Genomic DNA, 22,259 nt, shown 5'->3' on the forward strand with positions numbered 1-22,259 from the left:
CTTGTTCTCGTGTCTGGAAACATTGTTTGTCTGCTGGCTCAGATGGTGCCTCCCGTCTCCAAGATGAGACCACCCCTCGTTATATTCACCCCCTCAACACTTGTGTCCCTCCCCCCAATACCACCCCCCCCCTCCCTTCCTCCCTCCCTTCTCTCTCACCAATAGTTTGGCCCTCCCTTCAGAGGGGGTTGAATTAAATAAAGGCTCCCTCAGCCACATGCTAAAAAAGGTATGCAAATGTGCAGGTCCTTCTGTTTTCTAATGCCACCCACCCCCCCCCCCCTCCTCCTCCTCTCCAACCAAACTGACTGCTCTTCTCCCCGAGCCAAAGCCAAACGCACACCACGGGAGGGGTGGAAAAAGAGATTTTGGGTGTTTGTTTTTCACAGGAATGGATTATTTTGTTAGCACCGCTCTTGGGTATTTGATCTGAAAAGCTATTACGATGATTGCGATTAGAATTAATTACATTATGAGCTACAGGATGTGTGAAAGAGGTGCTTGATGTAGGGAGAGGAAACAGACACGTAAACGCCTCCCACAATTCCGAGACAGAGAGAGAGAGAGAGAGAGGGAGAGAGAGAGAGAGAGAGAGAGCGGCATCAAGTAATTGCCACAAAATTGCTAACCTCAGGGCCACAGCTAATAAATATAATAATACCATTAAACACCCTTACTTATATGTGCAGTAAAAAACACAAAACAATATTGACTTCTCCGGCTGTCTGCTCCTCCTCCTCCTCCTCCTCCTCCCAGATATCAGTGATCCCTATCTAATACAAAGGGCCCAGCCTTTGCATGGCTACTATGATGACCCGTGTTCATGAGGAGGTGAGAGCTGATCATTTTGTTCCGATGTAGTGAGCCGTGACAGGCAGCAGTGCGGGAAGGAGGACGGGAGGAGGGAGGAATGGGGTTGGGGTGGAGAGTGGGGGGAGTTGGGGAGGGGGGGGGGGCCACAGAGGGACCTACCAGAAGCAGCCCCAGCCAGACTGAGGGGGGGGGGGGGACCAGCCTTTCCTGCTGCTTCCTTCCCCGTGCTCTTGGCCAGCTGAGCAATCAGGTCACCTCTCTTTCCCGTGTCGCTTCTGGTCAATTGTTCTACCTCCTCTCTCTCTCTCTCTCTCTCTCCCTCTGTCCTCTCTCCCTCTCTCTCTCTCTTTTCTCCTCTTTTTTCCTCTCTCGTCTTCTCCCTTCAGAGCCACAGCCTGCAGCTGTTGCGGCTGATGTCATTTTTTGATAGGATTTTTGTCTGCGCCTGCTTGTTGGTTTCTGCCTCTCATGCCTAAGACAAACGCAAACATGGCGAGCGCTCATCTAAAAAAAAAAAAAACGCTCGCTCACAGACTTTCATGTGGGACACACTTGGGTTTGGGGGGGGTGGGGTTGGGGGGGGGGGGGTGTAACGCTGCTCTCATGCAAACCTGAGATGATATGCAAACTGTGATTTGTTCTGTTGAGCTCCTCCTCGTGTCATTATGAAAAAAACACGGCTTTCACTATGCAGCGAAAAAAAAAAAAAAAAAAAAAAAGACACACACCAGGGAATGCTGCCACTTGAACCCTCTAGACCCCATAATGTCCCAGAGTGCCTGTGCTGTATTTCACTACAGCGCCCAGGATAGCTCCTCCCACAAAGTCGTCGATATATTCACTTTATCCAGGCGTCATAATGTTGCTCAAAAATACAATCCTGAAATTAGCTGTGGGGGAGACAACATGCAGCATGCTTTTTTTTCCCACAAATAAACGCAGCACTTTTTTTTTTCTAATAAGTTGCAAAAGACACCACATGCTCCTGAAAGTTTACAGAAATCTTCAGAGTCGGCTGCATGTGTGAATGCAGACAGCAGAATTTGTAAAAAAAAAAAATTGTGCCTTTATTAGATAGGACAGCTGAAGGGAGAGAGGATATGTTGGGGAGGGGGGGGGGGGGGGGGGGGGGGCAGTGGGGGATGATACGCAGCATAGCATAGTGCAGAGGTCAGATTTGAACCCACAGCCGCTGCCATGTAGACGATAGCCTCCCTGAATTGGGGCCCCACGGCTGAATTTCTCACCCCAACTTTACTTTACCCAGACCTTTTCCCCTCCAGCACCCAAGTACATTTCCGGGGGAAGTTTGGGTGAGCCTGTGTGTGAATCCAGCTGGAAATATTCAGGGAAATTCATCTCAAGGTGATGTAGGCAAGGGGTGATGGCGTTTATATCACACAACCAGTGAGCTACCGGTGATGTAGCGAGAAGTCGTGAAGCTGCTTCATACTCTTTTCTACTCCCCTGTATGTTCTCTACGTCATTTATTAAATAAATTCAGTTACACTTGGCATTGATATGAATGCAACAAAAATCTGCATCACTGCATCGGACTGTGTCGATACGTCCGCCAATTAACATCAAGTCCTGCCTCATGAGATCCCCCCCCCCCCCCCCCCAGCCCCGCTCCGCTCCTGTCCGACAGAGAAAGCCCCCCCCCCCCCCCCCCCTGCTGTGAGGGACATATGTGAGCAAGCAACTCAGGAAGGTTTCAGGGGCAGCATGTCCTGAAATCTTCAGGAGTGCATGTGTGAAAATGGCTAAAGAGCAATGTCTAGGATTTAACTATCGCCATAAAGTTTGGACAAAAAAATGAGTTTGATTTCATCAGTGTTATTTATTTGATGGTTTTAGGACTATTTTCTGTTTTGTTTTTTTCTGGTGGTTTATTTTAATGGTTTCACTCCAGCACTTCTGTGGTATCAAATTAAAGATAGAGTAGTAATAGGGTTGTAATTGTCAGTTCTTTTATGTTTTCGGATTCTATTACTCCATAGGGGTCTAGGGGGTTAAAAATAAGAGATCCCCATTCATGCTAGCACGCTTCGAATGTTTACTTTCGACCCACACGAGCCAGGAAGAAGGAAAAGAACAGGAAGTACACAAACATGCCCTTTCGACCTCTTACAAGCACCAGTCTGGGAGTACAGCTCGTTCTGTAAGCTAAATATCAGCGTGTACTGTAAGCAGAGATGAATTTATATCGAGTTACATCTACTAAACAATATCAAAGCTTCATCCTGAGGCCGTTTGCAGGAAAATCCACTGCTTATCCAGCGCTTGCTTGCAGCTATGAAGACAGACAGAGAGAGGGAGAGTTGTGATGATGCTAGCTGACAGTTAATTCCCAGCTTTGAGCACAAGATTTACTCCAACATGGTCTTGAAGAAAACTCCCTTTTTCTTTTTTCTTTTTTCTTTTTTTCCCCCCCACAGTGTTCCAGGAGAGTTTGCTGGAGACTGTGTGTCACAGATTAGATCACGTCTTGGCTTGTTCAAAGACCTCGAATATTTACATTATTGGCTCAAATGGCATCCGAATGAGCACAACCAAACCCCTATCAAGGACAGAACAGGGCATGCCTGCAGATTTGGTACATTCTAGTCCCTCTTTAGAGGAGATGAACATGATATTCAGAGTGTTTTGTTTTTGTTTTGCAGCTGTAATGTATCCTTAAATGAGCAATCTAACAAGATTGAACAGATCCAAGCAACAACAATCTTGTGAAAGTGAGAAAAGAGGTAAATAAAGTCTGCAAGTATGTGCAGAAAGAGACGACTGTTGTCCCGACCTTGAAATAACTGCTACTTGAAAATGAAAAAGCTGTTTTGGTGTGAGAGACACCGATTATAGCCCATTTCTAGGCCAGCACATAATCAGTGTCCAAGTTCCAAATCAATGACCTACTTCTACGCACACACACATATAGTCACATACGCTGCGAGGCACACTCTCTTAAACTGCTTAATGTGGAGGAATACGGGAATCAAGCGGAGCAGACACTTTGTTTTGATCTGAAAATGTATCCCAGCGTAGATATTTAGAGACACAAATGAGGGCAGAGTGATTTCATAACAGCAGGCAGAGCGGGCGCAGAGATGCTTCTTGTGTTATTTTGACACTGGCTGGCAGCGCAGGGGGCGGGGGGGGGGGGGGGGGGGGGGGGGCACCGGGGTCACGAGCGTCAGTGCTTTAGTAGCACGAGTAGATGAGATCTGACCTGGATAAAGTGGAGAAACAGTCAGCGCTGACTTCTGCAGCCTCGCCAGCGCTGTGAGGAAATGTGAGCAGCAGCAGCGTGGTTGGTGAGGTCAGGACTGCACCGAGCACAGTTCTTAACACAGGGTGGGCTATTTACGGAAACAACCCCCCCCCCCCTCCAACCCCCTTGAGCAGATCCAGCACCGCCACATAGCTCCATGTAGCATGAAGCCATGCTGGCAGATGGAGAGGAAGGCTGTTTCATAGCCTTGTCCGTCCACTTCACCAGGAAATAGTCAGTTCCCAAACACAATTATCTGATTCTACTCTTTAAATGAGATGTTATTCAACCCTAGGGTACAAACATTTAAGATTAAAAAAAAAAGAGAAGTTAAATGTGCTGTCCACACATACACGTGCTGCTGTCATGTTTGACTGACCCAGACAGACTGCAGGCTGATGACAGAGACAGACAGACACAAGTTAAGGAATTGAGGAAACTGGAGAACATAGGCACACTTTTTCCCCTCATGTCAGCCTTCCCCATCTCAATAATTTTGTATTTATTCTTATTTAAAGGAGGTATGCAACAAAATAAACACGGACGTGCTTACATCAAACAACCTATTAGTTACCAAATAATTCTTTCAATTTCAACTGTCCTAGTTTCTCTCTCGGAACATTTCATTCAAAAGTTTTTCAGTTGAGAGTATTTTTAGTTCAATATTTCCCCAGACAGAGTTTCCTTGCTGAGCTGCTGCAGTGGGACATTTAAACAAAGAGAGAAATTTGTGCTTTAAAGACAGACTTTGGAAGAAATCCACTTGATATGTCTGACTAAAACCACTGAAGCATCTAATGAGCTAACTCGAGGTACTCCACTGACTTGTGTTACAATACCTATGATGCACAATTCCAGATAAAAAGTAAAAAAAAAAAAAAAAAAAAAAAAAGGGGGCTTAATCAAAGCAGTAGAACAGGAGATAGAATATGTTTTTGTTACAATGCATCCTTCTTCCAACAAAAACCCACAATGCAACAGAAACAGCGACCGTTTAGAATTATTTTAGTTGTGCTGTGCTAGCGGCTAATCAAGCCATGAGCTGTTAGCCTTAAGCAGAGATGAGGCATCAGCTGAATATGCAGAATAAAGTCACTTATTATTATGTTGATTTTAAGATTTTACAATTTTGAATTTTCTTCATTTTAAAAAAAATAAATTGTCATTTCTTTGGGGCGCTGGTGGCCTAGTGGTTAATTTGTGGGCCCCATGTACTGAGGCTTTAGTCCCTGAAGTGGCCCAGCAGAGTCTGAGCTTTGGCTTCTTTCTGCATGTCATTCCCCACTCTCACTATCTCTCACTCTCTCTCTCTCTCTCTCTCTGCCCCCAATTTCCAACTCTATCCACTGTCCTGTCCTATAATAAGACATAAAAGCCCAAAAATAAATCTTCAAATTTTTGTGTAATTGCTGACTTAAGTGACATCACTTGAGGCTAATTATCACCTGTGTATACCTGTCTTGAGTTAGAGACATAGATCTGAAAATCAGAACAAGAAGTCCCCAACTGTCTGAATCTCATTTAGAAGGAAAGTGTGAAAATATGTCTTCTTGGGCAAACCCTCCACTACTACCGCCACGTGATTGGCTGTGATTTAATGGGTTTTTTCTCTCTCTCTCTCTCTCTCTCTCTCTCTCTCTCTCAGAAAGGTATGACTGACATTAGATGAGTTTTGAGGTTGAATAACATCCAGGTAATTGCAGGTATGCATTGTGTTTCTTGGCCTGCTGCACCATCAAAAAAGAAGTCTTCGGGGTGTGACATATTCTGACGCACTCGTCCATCTCTGTGTGTGCTGCGTTTGAGCCCTGCTGTTTCTCCGGGGAGCATTGATCCAGCATAATGACTTTTGTTGGGGGGGGGGAGAAAATACTTTCTTCAATGGACAGCCTTGTCTTGTGCCATACTTGTTATCAGGTTTAGACAACACAGGAGCTGAAGAAAAACATGCCAGCAAGATGAATAATCTTTTCCTTTTTTCCCCTCTCATACAAGGTACGCCAGGTTTTGTCACAGGATAACAACAACAACATTATACTGGAGTGATATATAAACAAATCCATTTTTTATGTTCACACATGATTTCACAAACGTATTCCTGCAGTTCCGAGAAACAGGCGTGAAATTAGTTTGGCTGTGTGTGGCTGTTACACAGAATCAGTTGAAGCGCTGTGATAGAAAAGTACATTGTTGTAGTTGTTGTTGTTTTTTTTTATGAATGAAAAGGCAGACTTTACAACCCAACCTGACTTTATCACGCAGGACTAAATGAATGACTTCCTCTCTCTGTGTTGCAGGTCTCCTGCAAGGTTAAATGGGTATATCCTGCTGACCCCATTCCCCAGTTCAACCATAAACATGACCTGCTTTGGTGCAGCGCGCAGAGTGAAAGGAGGAACGCAGCAGAGAGGAAGAAACTGAGCTCTTCCTTTACAGTTTTTCTTTCTTTAGAAAATTTAAGAAAAATGGAGGAACTAAAAGAACGCAAGAATTACTAAAATAATTTTGAAACGCAAACTGGCACAAAAGCAGAGAAAAGAAATCATGGCATGAAACAGCGCTAACAGCCACCGTCATGGCCGGCGCATTGTCGCCTGACAAAGACCTCAAAGCTGCGTCTCTGGTGCAAAAGCAGAACAAATGGGGATTACAATATTTGAGGAAACAGAGCCTTTCAGTTGACCTACATCTCCCACAGAGACTCCAAATTATAATCCCAGCATACATGCTCAGCTATTGAATTTTTCAGATCTGGTATCAACACCATGAAATTGTGTTAGATGGCGACTAAAAGGGCAAAAAAAAAACAGGAGATTATCGGGGAGAGATAATGACAACACGCACGTGGAGGTTGAAATGGGAGCTTGTAAGGCATGTCAGTTTATTCTATTACAACCTGAGAGCTATAAATCCTCACATTTTGAGTTTGAAGTTGGTAATCAAACTCTGTCTGTTGACACAAAACTCACACACACACACACACACTTCAAAGTATGTGCTTGAGACACATTAAATCATTCTTTAGCGTTTAGCAGCAGCCTCCAAGGTTTTGATTAGAGTATTCATTGAACCCTGCACTTTAACACTCCAAATCAATTAGATGAACCAGCACACGCACACACACACACACACACACACACACACACACACACTTCAAGTGGTTAAATCAAATAATGATTTAATGCATGGCCATCCTAGGAGTCCGAGTCCAGCGCTATAATCATACAAACAGCATGCATTAATGGCTTTAGAGCGGCTGCTTTAATTGCTAAAAATATGCTTTTTAGTGAGATAAACGCAGAGGAAGAGGATTTGAGAAAAAAAAAAAAAAAAAAAAAAAAAAAAGACTGCTGTGGTTAAAGCTTCCTCTGCTGGATGTACAGTTTGAGTTTAAATCTGGTGTTAGTTCATTTTCTGTTAATCTATAATTCTGATGAATGTGGTGAGATTAGGAAAAAAGGGGAAGTGCAAAAAGAAGTCACACTTCCTTCTGGTTTTTTTTTTCGCACACAAAAAGAAGTCAGGGTGACCCATAGTTGGATGCAGGTTCACAAAGTTATACTAGCTACAACTGCAGCATATTGAAAATGAGATTTATCTTCAAAAAATGAAAGCTATAAAGTACAATTGAATGTTTTATGGAATTTGAAGAGTTAATGTCATCTTTTATTTGACAAGGATCCCCAGCATTTTTTTACCTTAAGCTCCTGAAATCTAACTTATTTGATATCATACTTACCATTTTGTTATTGTTCCTTAATCAGGTAAGTCAACATGGTTAAAAAAAAACAATTTTTTAAAAGATTTTATAGCCCATTAAGAGTTACATAGACTAAAAGATGACTTTTCCACCCTGATTTACCTTCATACTGAGTTGTTCTATTTTGTTACAAACCAGGAGTGATCAGTAAACCATTAAACTATTATTCCAAAGTCACTGCAATACAATAGCTAGTGTGTATGTGACAGAAAGAGGAAGAAATACAGAGAAGAAGAGAGCATCTTTGTATGTTTATGAAGCCTCAGGAAATACCAAGACAGACACGCTGACTCTCCAGCACTTCAGGCCCATGTGACTAGAAACACACAGGCCAGATTGTTTGCATGTTTGCTCGGGGGGGGGGGGTCTTGATAAGAAAGATTTTCACTTTGAGAGAAATATAACAGCACGCTCTGGAAGAAGAGGTCTGGTTTAGCAGTCTTAGTCTTCTTATTAAGGATGTTGTTTGAGCTATCAGCCATCCTGCTCATTTCCATGATGACTCTTGCGTTTGTGTCCCCAACCCCCTGGGCCATCCAGTGCAACTAGCCTCCATTGGCTTCCTGCTCTCATCATATTAGCATAATGCAGATGCAGCCAGAGTCAGTAACCTTGCTGTTGCTAAGCACTATTTACAGCAAATACACTGAGAAGCTGGGAGAGCTGCAGTGCCTGACAGTTTTTTGTCACTAACTTACTTTCCTGCTGCATTCATCTTATATATCAATGTATCTATTAATAAAGTGAGTGTGTATTTTAATTCTAAAGAGTTTAAAGGGAAAATATCAACCTCAAACTTTAGCATAACTTGATTCAGTTAATTGCTTGCAGATTTTTCATAATCAAATTACAAATCCAGTATCAGGAAGTCCAAACTTTCAAAACTGTCTCAGGTTTTAAAAGTGTTTTAAAGGAGCAATATGTAAGATATCAACTGAGTTAAATCAGAAAATGACCTTACTATATCAACATGCCAAGTGCTGGCTTCTCTGACAACAATGCAGCAGACAGTATGTCCTCATCATAAGTTTCGATTCAGGTCCGGAGTGGTCTGTTTTTGTTTTTTGAGAAAGTAGGCTGGTTTTAAGGCACCCCCACTGGGCCGTTTTGGACACCCCTCGGTTTGCCAGATATCACGGCAAACCAACACGTGCTGCAGTGATGGAAGTGGGCACCTGACATTAAAAGTCAAGGTATTTTTTCTAATAAGCTCCACGAGCAGAAACGTGGTAAAACTAGGATAAATTTTCAAGACCGATGAAGAGCTGGCTAAACACTGAAGCTTCCGCAGCAACCTGGCAACCCGCATGACTCTAGGTAGAAGTGGGCAGGGGAGACAGCTCCTTTCAATGTTTAGAATTTGGGCTGCAGTAGGAATTTTAAACGCTAGGTGTCAGAGTTACATATTGCTCCTTTTTTTCTACTATACTCCGAAAAAGTGTAGGAAAAGATCGATATTTAAAGTTTTTGATAACACAACTGGTATATCTAAAATAACAGAGTGCATGTTTGAAATTGTTCAATGTCACACAGGTGACATCCCGCAAAGGTTATCCATACAGACACCTGTATTAACACTTGTATGTGCCATTGTAAAGACATGTTCCTTTCATGTTCTGAAAGTTGGGCCTACACAGACTGAAAAAAACATGAGTGCAACAACATTGTTCAGTATTGAGCTTCATCTGTTTGTATCAAATTCAGGTTAAAGTAAGGTTTTTATTCAGGACTCCATCCAGTGTGTTTAGATCAAATAATTATTCCCTTATTAATGAGAAAAATTCAGACTGGATGTGTTTGTTGTAATCGCTCTTAATATCATAACTATGAAAAATGCTATTTCTTTATCCCTAAAATTGCACTGAAAAAGTCCAACAGAAACTGTTCTTCTCTTCCAAAGATGGACATTCTCTGATCTGAAGACACACAAAATGTATTGGCAAATCAGAGGCTTTTTCTATTTCAAAAGCTGTCATCCATGATCAAGAGGACAAAGAGGCAAAAAAAACCTAACTCTACCATTTCCCGTTTTCCCTAACTAAAAGAAAACATTTTTCCCTCCATCGCAGTGCCACCCTGCCTCTAAAAGGTCAGATGAAACTCGCCTACAGATCATTATAAAACGCAACCTTTTCCTCGCGCTGTAGAAGCTAAACACTGTGGCAGGGATGTAAATATTGAGAGCAAATGCTCTAATCTTGTAATATCCTCGTACAATAAATATTTGCGCAAGCCTAATTAACATAGTTTTAGCATGTCAGTGTGAAGTTTGCACATAACGAGAAGAAGCAAGGCATATTTATAGATGATGATTTTATAATGAAAATCTTAAATCCTCATTCCTCTCCGTTTCATTTGTTTTTGTACCTGGCATGCAGAGAGCTGTCTGACTGGACTTTGGTGCATTTCCTGCTTTGATATCCCCACATCACAACTAATCCCTCACAAAGATGCCATTATAGATGTCATTAAACGTGGTGTCCGGAAAAACGTGCGAGCAGCATGCCTGAATTATTAATTCCTGGTTCCCGTGCTGCAGGGACTCTTGTGATCACAGCTCAACCCTGGTAACATGCTCTGTTATGATTGGCTAAAGCAAGGTCAGTATCTTAAGAGACCTCACTCTAATATCCAACAGCAATTAACGGCTGCTGAGCGGCTGTTGCACATTTTATTATGTGATAGGGGAGTGAGAGTGACCGCAGGTAGAGATTTAATGCTGTCTGAATGCTCTCGACAAGCAAAAAAAAAAAGAGTTTATTCAAGAGCACAAAGGGAACCGGTGGCTCTTTGGTGATCATACAGCTTAATGGAAATCTGTTCAAAAGGAAGCAGGGAAGCACGAACAGCCCTTTTCTATTAAGAACCTTATTTTTCATACATATTAAAATTAAAATTTTCTCCATGGTATGCTGCTTTCAAACAGATACAGGGTCGCAAAAACGAAGCCTCTACATTCACTCAAAGGACTTCCCAAACAAACAAACAAACAAACAAACAAACAACAAACCAACCAACGATCAAACAAAGCAGGATTGTTTGGTCCAAAAAAGGAAAAAATCTGGATTAACTTTCCTGAAAAGCGAAATCATCTGGTGACACTGCAGTAGTCAAATACACAAACTTTCAAATCATTGGCAGACTACATTGTAACAAGACCAAATCAATTCAACAGTTTACTACAAGGCCGAAGATGACCTGTGTGAGAGCTTTGAAATCCTGCCTCAATTTAGTTTATTCCAAGGATTTTTCTAAATATAATCCCCAACAAGTGTTCAGCTGTGAACCTCCAGTGATCAATCCAGTTGAAATTCTGTTGCTCCCATACGATTATTTGATACGATACACTGACAAATACTTCCACTGCACGCTGTGATGATCAGTCATTGTTCTGACTACCAGGACGACTGAATCCCCAAAAAAAACATTTTATGGTACAGCAACAACCAGTAATGGCGACATTGGCTTTGGCTTGAGCTGAATCTGTATAGGGGTTTGAAATATGGTGATTTTCATATCTGTCGCTTTTAAGTTCATTTTTTACATAATTGAAAAGTAAAAATAATTTGAGCTAATGTATTTATGATTTGATGCATTCAAATATTGAAATGAAGAAATCTTGCTGCATTCATATATAGTTAAGAGACACTCTTAACATGGAATCAGATAGGCTTTAATATGTACGAATACATTCATTAAAACGGAACTAGTATGGTATTGTTCAATGTAATTCTTGGCTTAAACTCGTGTTTTCTGGGGAACCAGTGTTGGATCATTAATGTACGCTTGGGATTTATGTGAAGTGGGCTCTTTTTGACAACACCTCCATGCAAAATTCTCCAGCAAGAGTTAGCAATAGAGCGAGGGGCCGAGTAAAACTGACCGCTCTCTATTGAAATCAAAAAAAAAAAGGGGGAAACTCAGGAAAAAAACACGGTCATAATAAAAGACCTCTATCTTCATCAAAACTGGGAGCCAAACAAAGGAGGCAAACAGAAAGGTCCCGCAAAACGGCTGAGAGATGGACACTGAACAAGCTCGGCGTCGACTCCCCATGAGTCAGTCCATTGTGAGGCACACAACACACGAGTCGAGTTCCCAGTGAATCAGAGCAGTCAGCTGCCGTCCACCACCTCAAGGCAGAGGGCCAGTCTAGCACAGGACCGCGGACATGTGACCAGCTGTCTCACACAACCGCCGTAGTGTACCGCGTCCTGCTGGGTGAGGCAGAGAACAGAGACATTGACAGTGCACTTTCAGAGGTGCTTCTCTTATGGATTGAGTTTAGTTTGAACAAGCTGTCTTTTTTTTTTGTTCCAGTACCGACATATAATATACTGTTATTTTGCAACAGAAGTAGCAGTTGTTTGTACATCTATACATTCCTGTGAACTGTGATTTACGGTCTGCTGTCGGGAGGGCACACTGACATAAATACTGCAGCCGGAGTTTGTCTGAGGCCTTGCAGAAGACACCAAAATATCCCTCCACTTGAACCCCCCTTTCCCCTGACAGCGATACATGGCACTACACGTGCAGCTGTCTAAATATTACCCCTCTCGTCTTCTTCATCTTGCCATTCCTCTGCTCCTCTCTCTTTCGCCTTTTCTGTCCCTGCGCGAGCTCGCAGCCACTAAGCACGGTGAGTTTAGGAGGGACAACTGTTCCGACGGCACAACTGGGGGATGTCCACATTTGGTGCTCCGTTGTCATGAATAACTCCCCTTCTGCTGTCAAACTTTGAGCTATAACCAGCCGCACACCTGTGCTACCAATAGACCACATTTCCCTGTGATGTCACTTTTGGAGTGGAAGGCTAAAATGCTGTTGTTACGTCGTGACCCTGGGTTCTTGGTTGTTAAATCAATAAACTCGTAAAAATCTGACGAATCATTATCGTTTCACCACTTCAACATACAATGCAAAGTAGAAATCTGGAGGAACATTAGAGCATATTTTTGTAAAGATGATACATTTATAACTCATTAGCTACTCAGAGACAACAGTTAATGTTAGCATACAGCCGCTTCATGGTAATCATTACACTTAGCGACAATTTTAAGCCATTCTTAGCGTAACTTTCTAGCTATTGGTAAAGCAAGGAAGGGACCGAATGAAATGGTAATATTAGCATTCAGTCACTATTTAGCAAAAGGTAATAATAACCAGGAAGTGAATATAAAAACAAATGGCAGCAATGAGGCACTAGTAAGTGGCTGTTGAATACAAAAAAAAGCAATGGTAGCATTCAGTCACATTTTAGCTAAAGGTGACGACGGCTTAGCAGTCGTTAGAAGCTAATGTTTGCATTGGTCTGATGGCAGCTAATAGGTTATCAAATACATTGTATTACCTAGAAATATAACCTGATATTCTTAAGTATTTCAGCAGCCAAGCCCCCCCCCAAACAAGTTGGAACCCCAACATTAAGACATTTGTAGCTTGTAGCTAATCACATTTACATTATTCCAAATGTGAGTTATGTTTTCTTCAAGTCACTGCAGCCGGCAGGACCCTTTTTTCTGCAAGTACAAGTCATCACTTAAGCCCTGTATGCAATTAGGGTTTAAATGTAATTCATATAAGAAGCCAGACTAAAGCTAATCTCATAAAAGGACAAACAGAGCCATTAAAAGTCCTCTGCTCTTTACTTCATTACTGGCTCAGCTTGCTCTCCTTATGCAAAGAGTCCCCAGGTGCATGAATGTTTCATGGCCACCCTGCTGCCTGCTTCCCTCTGCTCAGATTCAGCCTTCCTCGCTCCTCCCCGAGGAAGCTCCAACTCCTCTGTCAATTGCACTCACTTACACTGAGTTACCGTCATCATCAGCCATTAGTGTGTGTGTGTGTGTGTGTGGGGGGGGGGGGGGAGGCGGCACATAAGACAGCTGTTTTGCCTTGATGACTCAATCATCCCCTTCAGTGGGATTAGCATCAGTATCATCATCCTCATCATCGCCTTTGATCCCAAAAATTACTAAACAAGTCTGAAATTGATGCCTATCAGCCTGTCTGCTGCAGATTCCTGGGCTTTCAAGATCTGACTACATTGTCTAACACTCAATCACGCTGCAGAGCATGGAGAGATAATTTGGAACCATCCAACATATTTTACATTAAAGCTTTTGATATGACATAGAAGCAAATTCAGAACCGAGGCTATAGTCCTCGTCACACTAGTTGTGAGTTCCTGGTAATGTTTGCTGAATGTTATCACCGCCATGTCTGTCTCTCTAATGCCGCCCTATCTAATAAATAATATTTGGGGACTGTCTGATCGTCTCATCCTATTCAGAAAGCTCACTATCCCTTTAAAGCTGCAATAACACTTTTAAGTTAGGGCAATCTAGGCAAAAAAAGTTCCTTATTTAGGACCCAGTCATTCTCACTGTTTGATGGGTACATACGAACCCATTGGGATTGTAAAACTGTTGAATAAAGCCAATTTAAGAGCTTTACATCCAGTTGAATGGTCCTGAGAAAAATGCTTAAATCTTAAAATAAACAAGTAACAATACTAGTCTAATGTTTGTGAGATAAATCAATACCACTTTCTGAAATGTCTTAGTAAAACAACTTGATGAACACCAACTACGGCAACGAGGATCTGGGCACGAATTAATACACCTTCATAAACGGCTGTCAGATAAGCTGATGGGCTCATTCGAGAGGATGAGCTACCAATGTTTGCATTACATCAGCTTTTAAGAGGCAGTGATCATACAACATTGAGCAGAAGCTGTATGAGTCAGGTTAAGCTGGTTATGCCCTGGTTATATTTACAGCATGAACATATCAACCTTAGACGACCCATATTCATTGACAAAGTCAAATATGATATTATGGCAGAAAGAGGCAGCTGAAGAGCTTGTTAATGCAGTCGTGTTTTAAGACGGTAGACCATTCAAAAGCCAACAGCATCTCAATGCCAAGTGGTATTTAAACGCATTTCCACATGCCACTGATAAGTTTGTTGGCTTGTGAAATGTGGTTTATTCATCATGAGCAGGAAAAAGGACAAGGTATCAGTAGAAGGCATGTCAAAGGGAAATCAGCTTTGATTTAGCTTTGAAAAAGTCGGGAGGCCTTTATTTGCTAAGTTCTCTTTGTTTCCATTGTCTTTGTTTGAGTAGAGCCAAGCTGATAGTCAATACAAAGACACGAGATGTAAAGAGGCTTTATCAGGGTCACAGAACAGTGGGGAAGTTCATCTTGGAGCCAAGTGTTGCTTAATGGCTTCCTCCTGCTGTAAGTCAAGTCAGACCATCTGAGCGCTGTTGAGAACATCTGTCCTGAATGCACACTTTGTACCGCTGCAGTCACCCTGTCAATCAAACATGTCCGTGCATGTGTCACGGACTATCAACAGCCTCTGTACATTTGTGCCTACACCGGTTCAGGGTGCACGAGCATCTACATTTGTATGTGTCTATGGGAAAGTAGAGTTGACGCCACGTCTATTTTTAGTCACAGTACACTGAGTACTGCCTCTGTTCCTAGGACAAGCAGGCGGGTCATCAGCAGCAGCAGCAGCAGAGCACCAGGAAAGCTCCAGCCCTGCTCCCTGACCCCTGGTCCTCCGACTCCTACATCAGTGGGAGAGACTTACAAGATTCCTGGTCAGTCGGGGGAGGCTATCTGCACAAAAAAAAAAAAAAAAAAAAAAAAAAAAGGCGCTTTCTTGATGGATGCCATGTTCATCCACCTCTTTCTCTCTCCAGTGACTAATGGGCTCATAATTCAGCTGTCACACTGGCACGTTATCTCGCATTTTCTCACGGGAAGGATACCACCCTGGAACATCTCTGCCATAGACTAAAGAGAGAAAAGAAATGCCTCCCAACGTTGCTTTATTTCAACTAAAGGTACTGTGATAACAAGATGGGATTAGACACTAAATCCACGTTAAGTATTGAGACAAACCCAGACGGATAAGATAACACATGGATCTCGAAAAAACAGTGTAAAAACTCAACTTAGCTTAAGTGTGACCCTATTACTCACCCAGAAGTGTACAAGAAAAGAAAAAAAAAACCTTCTACCCTTATCTGGAACAAGTCATTGGTGAAACTTTGAGTTAGCAGTCTGCAACATCTCTGCCATGTTAACACAAAAGCTTCAAGGGCAAAATCCCGAGATAGTCAGTTTTCTGTTAAAACATCATCAACATAAACTGTTCAATAAATTCAACAGGGTTAAATTGTGAACATTATCTTTGTATTCATGTTGGAGCCAAGTGTTGGCATTCTTGTCCAATTTTTTACTTTTAAAAACATCTTGGTAGCCCTGCTCCTGATGTCTATTAAACGGTAGACCACACAGCTTCTTTTTCCATTCCAGCGTTTTAGTTTTATCTTCCATAAGACTTGAAGGAATTTGTTCTTAACCCCTGAAGTTACAGACAGGTCATCTAAATAAATAAAAAAACATTTTAATACTGCTTGTTCTGTTTCCATGCCAAGCTCACCAAAGTGGCTTCTATCAACTTCTTTGTTGAAATCGGAAAATGTACTATGTCATTGGTCTTGTGCCTTGGATCTTATCAGACCAAGCTTCCAGCTTTGTCCAGCAACTTTATCCAACCGGTGTAACATTTGAATTTGAAAAGGTCATTGTATGTTTTTTTTGTTGTTTCAGGACACATCAGCTTGTCTATGTACTACAACAGTCCCATTACTGTATTTAGTTTAACAGCTTGTCATTCAGACTTCTGAGTGTTGGGGTTGAATGTTAAACTCTCACTGCTCTGTCATGTGCTTGTTTAATAAAGTACTTCCACTTGACTCAACACCGGTCAGTGGAACAAGGGAGTTATGATTAGGCCCGGGTGTGAAGCTGCTGCTAAGCATTAATTTGGCCGAGGTCTAGTGAATCAAAATGCCTGCCTGTTATTATATTCAACAGAAATCTCTTCAGAACCAGAGTTCACTCCAACCAGGGATAATAATCCTTCTAATAGGCTTAAATGAATTGAAACTTGAAGTTAAGTGGCGGGCTTGGCTCTCTTTGTTTGCGTGTGCAGAGGGAAGTTGGACATGTGTGCAGAGTCAGGGGCTCCGAGGCCAGGCCCTCTATCCTTCCTGTTCAGTTACCAGAGGCCTCACACTTATCAGTTCCAGATCTCACAAGAACAGAGAGAAACAGAGACCACTGACAGGAAGTAGACTTTTTTTTTTCCGGCCTTTTTTTTTTTTTTTTTTTTTTTCCTCTAGCAAGGTTAACAGAATGTTTGAAACCCTCACATTTCACAGAGGAAAGCAATTACTCAGAGCTCCGACTGAAGCAACGGAGACAAACGTCAACCTGGCTACCCTCAAACATCAACCACCTGAAATAAGACTTTGTTCATCAATGGCTTTCATCAACTTATCAACTAGACACTACCCAGCAAACAAGTAATTGATTGTAAGATTCATTTGTCAAAAAAAAAAAAAAAAAAAAAGACCAGACTTTCATTAACATTGCATGTCGCAGCAAAGACAAAGACCAACGCAGCAACCTTCTGGGATCAACCAACTGAAATGAAACAGGGTACAAAGCTGTAAAAGTCAACTAATTGATTTAACATCTTGCCATCATTTGTACAATTATTTAAGCTCAAAAATAAGTTTTGGCTTTTCAAACATACACATATTTTACTAGGGCAACAGAGACAAACAACAACCTTGGAACTTTCAGACATGAACCGACTGAAATGACACTTTTGTTATGAACTGATTTTACCGACTTATCAATCAGACAATCAACGTAACAGACCTCTCCAACATTTCTGCGGAATGCTTGGATCATTTCTCTAGATATATGGCCGGTCTTTTATATGTGTTAGCTTATTAAGTGTTCTTACAATGGCGCATCAGTGACAAGACTAAGCTGACTAAACGAGCACTAGCTTAACTACAACTAGTTTAACTACTTCTTTAGTTACAGAGATTTTATTTGCCTTAAAATCTTGTGGCTCACATTTTCCTAAGTGAGATTTTCACCACTTTGTGACTGCAGCCTCTCCATCAAACCCAGCCTAAAAAAAGACAACCTTGCATCGATAGTCAGAGTGAAAAACAATCTGTCACTGGGAGAGAGAGAGAGAGAGTTGACTCTGAACTGAAGCACTCGTGTCATGCCACTGTTCGTGTCATATCCCCCTTCGTTCCACTTGCTCTCACTGCCTACCTCGCCTGACATTTCGACAATAATCACTTTGGTTTATCCCACTCAGCTGTGTGGCGGGCAGATGTTTGTCAGGGCACCGTATTTCTCAGCATTCACACTGCTCTAATCAAGATTAAACACTCTTATCTATTCAGTGTGTGCATGTATGTTGGATGCCCCAATTCCTAATCCATGAAGCCGAAGCTGTATTGTATAATACAGTGGACGAACCAATTACATTCCCTTTCCACGACATAATTCTCTCTTTTAGCGGAACATACACTGAACTACATATTGCATAAGGATAAACTGGTGGCCTGCTGTTAAAGTCCTTCCCTGCACACATTTGTCCAATTGCACATGGACTTGAATTCAACAAAACAGATCACACATCACAGCACTTTGTTAACTCAGAGCCCCCCCCCCCCCCCCCCCCCCCCCCCCCCCCAAGGAGCTTCCAATGAAATCAACATGCTGTGCAAGGGGAGCTGACTCTGGCCACACACAAACTGCTGCCGTTGAGTGTTTACCGAAGACACTTGAGCACAGAGGAGGATAGAGCATGTCCGAGCAAACAAAGTTGTAGTCTTTAAATCATTGTAGGGGAGGCAGATATCTGTTTCCATTAACAAGCTTTGTTTAACTTCTGTTGCAGCAAAACATCTTTCCAGGAATAGACTTTTTCCGACAAAGCAACATCACAGAGCCCAATAAATCTTAGGGATTAAAAACAAAATTATGCCTCATTAATAGCTATGTTATTTATTTTGGCACAGGCATGAGTCCTGCTCTTAAAAATGTTGTGATAGAGGGACTACAGACAAGGCTAGTTACTTGATTAAAGATGTTTGCCTTCATTGACTCGCTTTATTCACTTAGACCATCAACTGTAAAGTTCCTATTGTTCAACAGGGCAAATTTATTTTCTAAAAGTTGACCAAAGTCTAACCTGTTGTGAGATTATAAACCATTTAACGATACCTTGACTGTACTAAAAAAGAATGTTGAATACAGCTTGAATAAACGCTAATAGATAAAAAACATAAGCATAAAGTAACCACATTATCCACCCTAAAACCTGGGCTCTGCAGGTGCCATTGTACAAACAAATCTTATTTTTGAAGACTCACCTGTGTTGACTTCAACTCTTGATTCTTCACCACCAAGAACCCCCCCACCCATTCACACACCAGGAGGGGAAACACTTCAGCGCCTCTTGTTTCTGTCCCTGAGAGAAATCAGAGGAGAGAGAAAAAAAAAAAAAAAAAAAAAAAAAACATCAATCAGCGCTGCATTATCAGCCACTCTCCAAACCCTGACATATATTACATTTGCATTTGTTTTTTTTTTCTGAAAATCAAGCAATGATTTCCCTTCTCACAGATTCCTTCAGGCTCTGAGTGGCTTCCATCTTAATGTGATGTACTTCCCTTCTCTGCATGGATAAGCTCCTTCACGCTCCGGTGCCCATGAAGGACGAATCAAAACAGCAACTGATACTTCACATGATCAGTATGGTATCATAAACATCCGCCGCACAGTAAGTTCACTGACAGGGCGCATTCACAATCCACTCCAGATTGACAGATAAGCCTATTAAGAGAGACCTTCACTAATATTGCTTTGCACTTAGCCTATGCTTCCAGGCCTCTCATGCAAAGACCCGGTGACACTCAGATCTTGAAAATGACCACATTGATTATTGTGAATTATACTATTATAGGTATTTTATCAATGTAAAAAAATAAAAATAAAATAAAATTGGTACATATTTCACACTCTGCCATACCTCAATTGTTGTTGTTATACCTTTACCACAATCCAAAATGCCTCTAACATTGCCTTTAATTTGGTGTCTATTAGTAAGCTTTCTACTCAATATCAATATGTACCATAGCTTCAATTCATGCCCCCAAAAATCAGTTCTTTCTCTTTACACAAAAGAGTTGCAAAAAAAGTATATCATGATGACACTAGCAACTATGGTTTTAGAGTGCCAACAAAGAAAAGTGTGCTGCTGGCAGATATTGAAAAGTCGAGCTAGCAAAGTGAAACATTTAGGAAGCAGTTTGAGATTGAGTTAGCAAAATAGTGGAGTGGGGGGGGGGGGTGCATTGGGGGGGGCGGGCCCCAATATAATGGTAGGGGAAACACTGACAGGTAAAATCACAACATTAACAGATTCATGAAAAAAGTTTATCCCACACTCTTCGGTAGACAATGGATGCCAGAGAGCCTGTTAGCCGCTCACATGAACGTTAGCTCAACTTGATCGTAGGTGCCGCTAGCTTGGTTTCATTTCAAGATTCAGAAGTATTTTTCTCGGCCAGACCATACAACAACAATACCTGTCATACTACATCCATACAGGCTCAGTGGTATAGCTTAGATTTGTTAAAAAAAATGATTTAAAAAATGTTTCAGTGCATTAGTGTCGCAGCTGTTAAATATGTGGCTGATGTGTCTGTTGTAACTCTTCGTGACTGAAGCTTAAACATAAAGGACATTTACATGGTGAGATAGATGACCTTCACACGAGAGGTCAAGTAGGTGACAGTTAAATTAAAGTCCTCACTCTGAACAAAGGGTCTAGGTTAAAGCAGCACCTAAACATAACCATAATTAAAGGCGGTGTGGCTCTCAGTAGCTGGAAGAGCAAAAAAAAACAAACTGTTGGTTACTTTCTATGTTCAAGCTTTGTCCTTTAATCAACCATAATATTTCAAAGAGCTGATAGAAATGGTGGATGAAAAAGAAAGAAAACAAATGCCTTCAAGGTTTTTCTGTAGCGTGAGTGAATTTATGGAGTGTAGAAGAATGTGACATGCCATTTTTTCAACTTAACACACTCTTTGTTTAATTCTTGGGCAACCCTTTTTTTGCATAATTTTCTGCTAGGTGAAACACAGAATACTGGCCATTTCTTTCCCCCAGCAGATCTCCAATGGCTTCTCCTCAGCTCACGCTTTTGTTGACAGGACCAGGCTGATGCTCCAAATGCAAAAACAGTGGAACCAAAAGGTGTACTTTCACATTCAGCGGGAGAAGGCGGCCTCTCGCGCCTGACACTATTTCTAATCATTGTAAGATTTTTCAGGTAGTATTTCTCCCCTATTGTAAGTGTCACTCTGTGAAAACAGAATGTGGAGGAGCGCTGTGGGCTCAGTGGGGTCGGGAGGGAGGAGAAGTGGCGAGGAGGAAGAAGAGGAAGAGGAGGAAGAGGAGGAGGTTGATGCTGGGTCCCTCCTTTTTAAAAGCCAGATTCTCCCCTGATACCTCTGTGCTATTCATCAACAGCCTTTCCAGAGCTGAGAAAAATCAATGCGCTCTGCACTGCAAACAGTTCATAATGACGGGGGATGGAGGGGAAAAAAAGCTCAACTGCAACAGAATTGATTTGTTTAAGTACAATAACACGGCTCTGCAGCGCGGCGAGGAGGAGGCTCGGAGCCCAGACAAAGACTGACTGGCAGCATAAAACCACAAGCAGTAATTGACAAACTGCTGGCAAAGTGAAAAAATGAAATACAGAAGCCTGTTATCTAATTAAAGGAGAATTTGCACTCCATTTCTGAAAATTACCACCTGACAGAAGAAATAACACTTTTGAAACTCAAGTGGCTGCAAGTGTTACGATAAGGCACGATATGATATGATAGGATACCATACCATACAATACACTTAATTGTTCCCTTGGGGAAATTTGTCATGGATTTATTTCATGATTTACCATCAAGGGTTTAAATAGATATTGGTTAGTCAGTCTTTTTTTTATAAAGGATCATCGAGTTCCTTTTTTTGACTGAAAAATGACTCAATATATATAAAGTTATTTGATTAAGAAAGACAAAAAAAACAAAAGAAGCAGCAAATGTTCCCATCTGAGAAGTCAGTTCAAAAGTCTCAACAACAGTGTCACTAACTAAAAGGAGTGATGCATTAACACAGAACAATTGATATCGTCACTGTGTATGCACTTGTGAATGAATAAGACTAGCAAACAGGCAAAAATCCAGAAAAGATAATTTCCCACAAATACACACTTCTCCTTTTTTTCGTGCATACAAAAATTGCACGCAAAGAGATATTACCCCGCACCCCGACACACACACTAAAAATGTATGATCATTAGTTGGTCTTTTATTCACAAAATTTGGAGCCACTGCAAAGGACATACACATTATTTTCCCACATAGACGACCAGAACAACACAAGATGAGATCCTGGACCTCCTGATTCTTGGGGGGGGGGGGGGGGGGGGGGGGGAGCTGG

General features: G+C 41.7%; 1 protein-coding gene across 5 annotated transcripts in view; it reads right to left on the reverse strand.

Moving 5' to 3' along the window:
- The window catches only part of LOC132954932 (zinc finger MIZ domain-containing protein 1-like), a 120,537-nt gene that overhangs the window by 68,827 nt on the left and 29,451 nt on the right, over positions 1-22,259 (reverse strand). For 3 of the 5 annotated variants that reach the window (XM_061027453.1, XM_061027451.1, XM_061027455.1), the window contains exon 2: positions 19,118-19,215. The exons of 1 other annotated variant lie outside the window; for it this stretch is intronic. The gene's annotated coding sequence lies outside the window, so the exon portion shown is untranslated. The remainder of the gene's footprint in view (positions 1-19,117; positions 19,216-22,259) is intronic. One more of the 5 variants, XM_061027452.1, reaches the window with a different exon arrangement.

This window comes from Labrus mixtus, chromosome 21, assembly GCF_963584025.1.
Source record: "Labrus mixtus chromosome 21, fLabMix1.1, whole genome shotgun sequence".
NCBI classification, from domain to species: domain Eukaryota; kingdom Metazoa; phylum Chordata; class Actinopteri; order Labriformes; family Labridae; genus Labrus; species Labrus mixtus.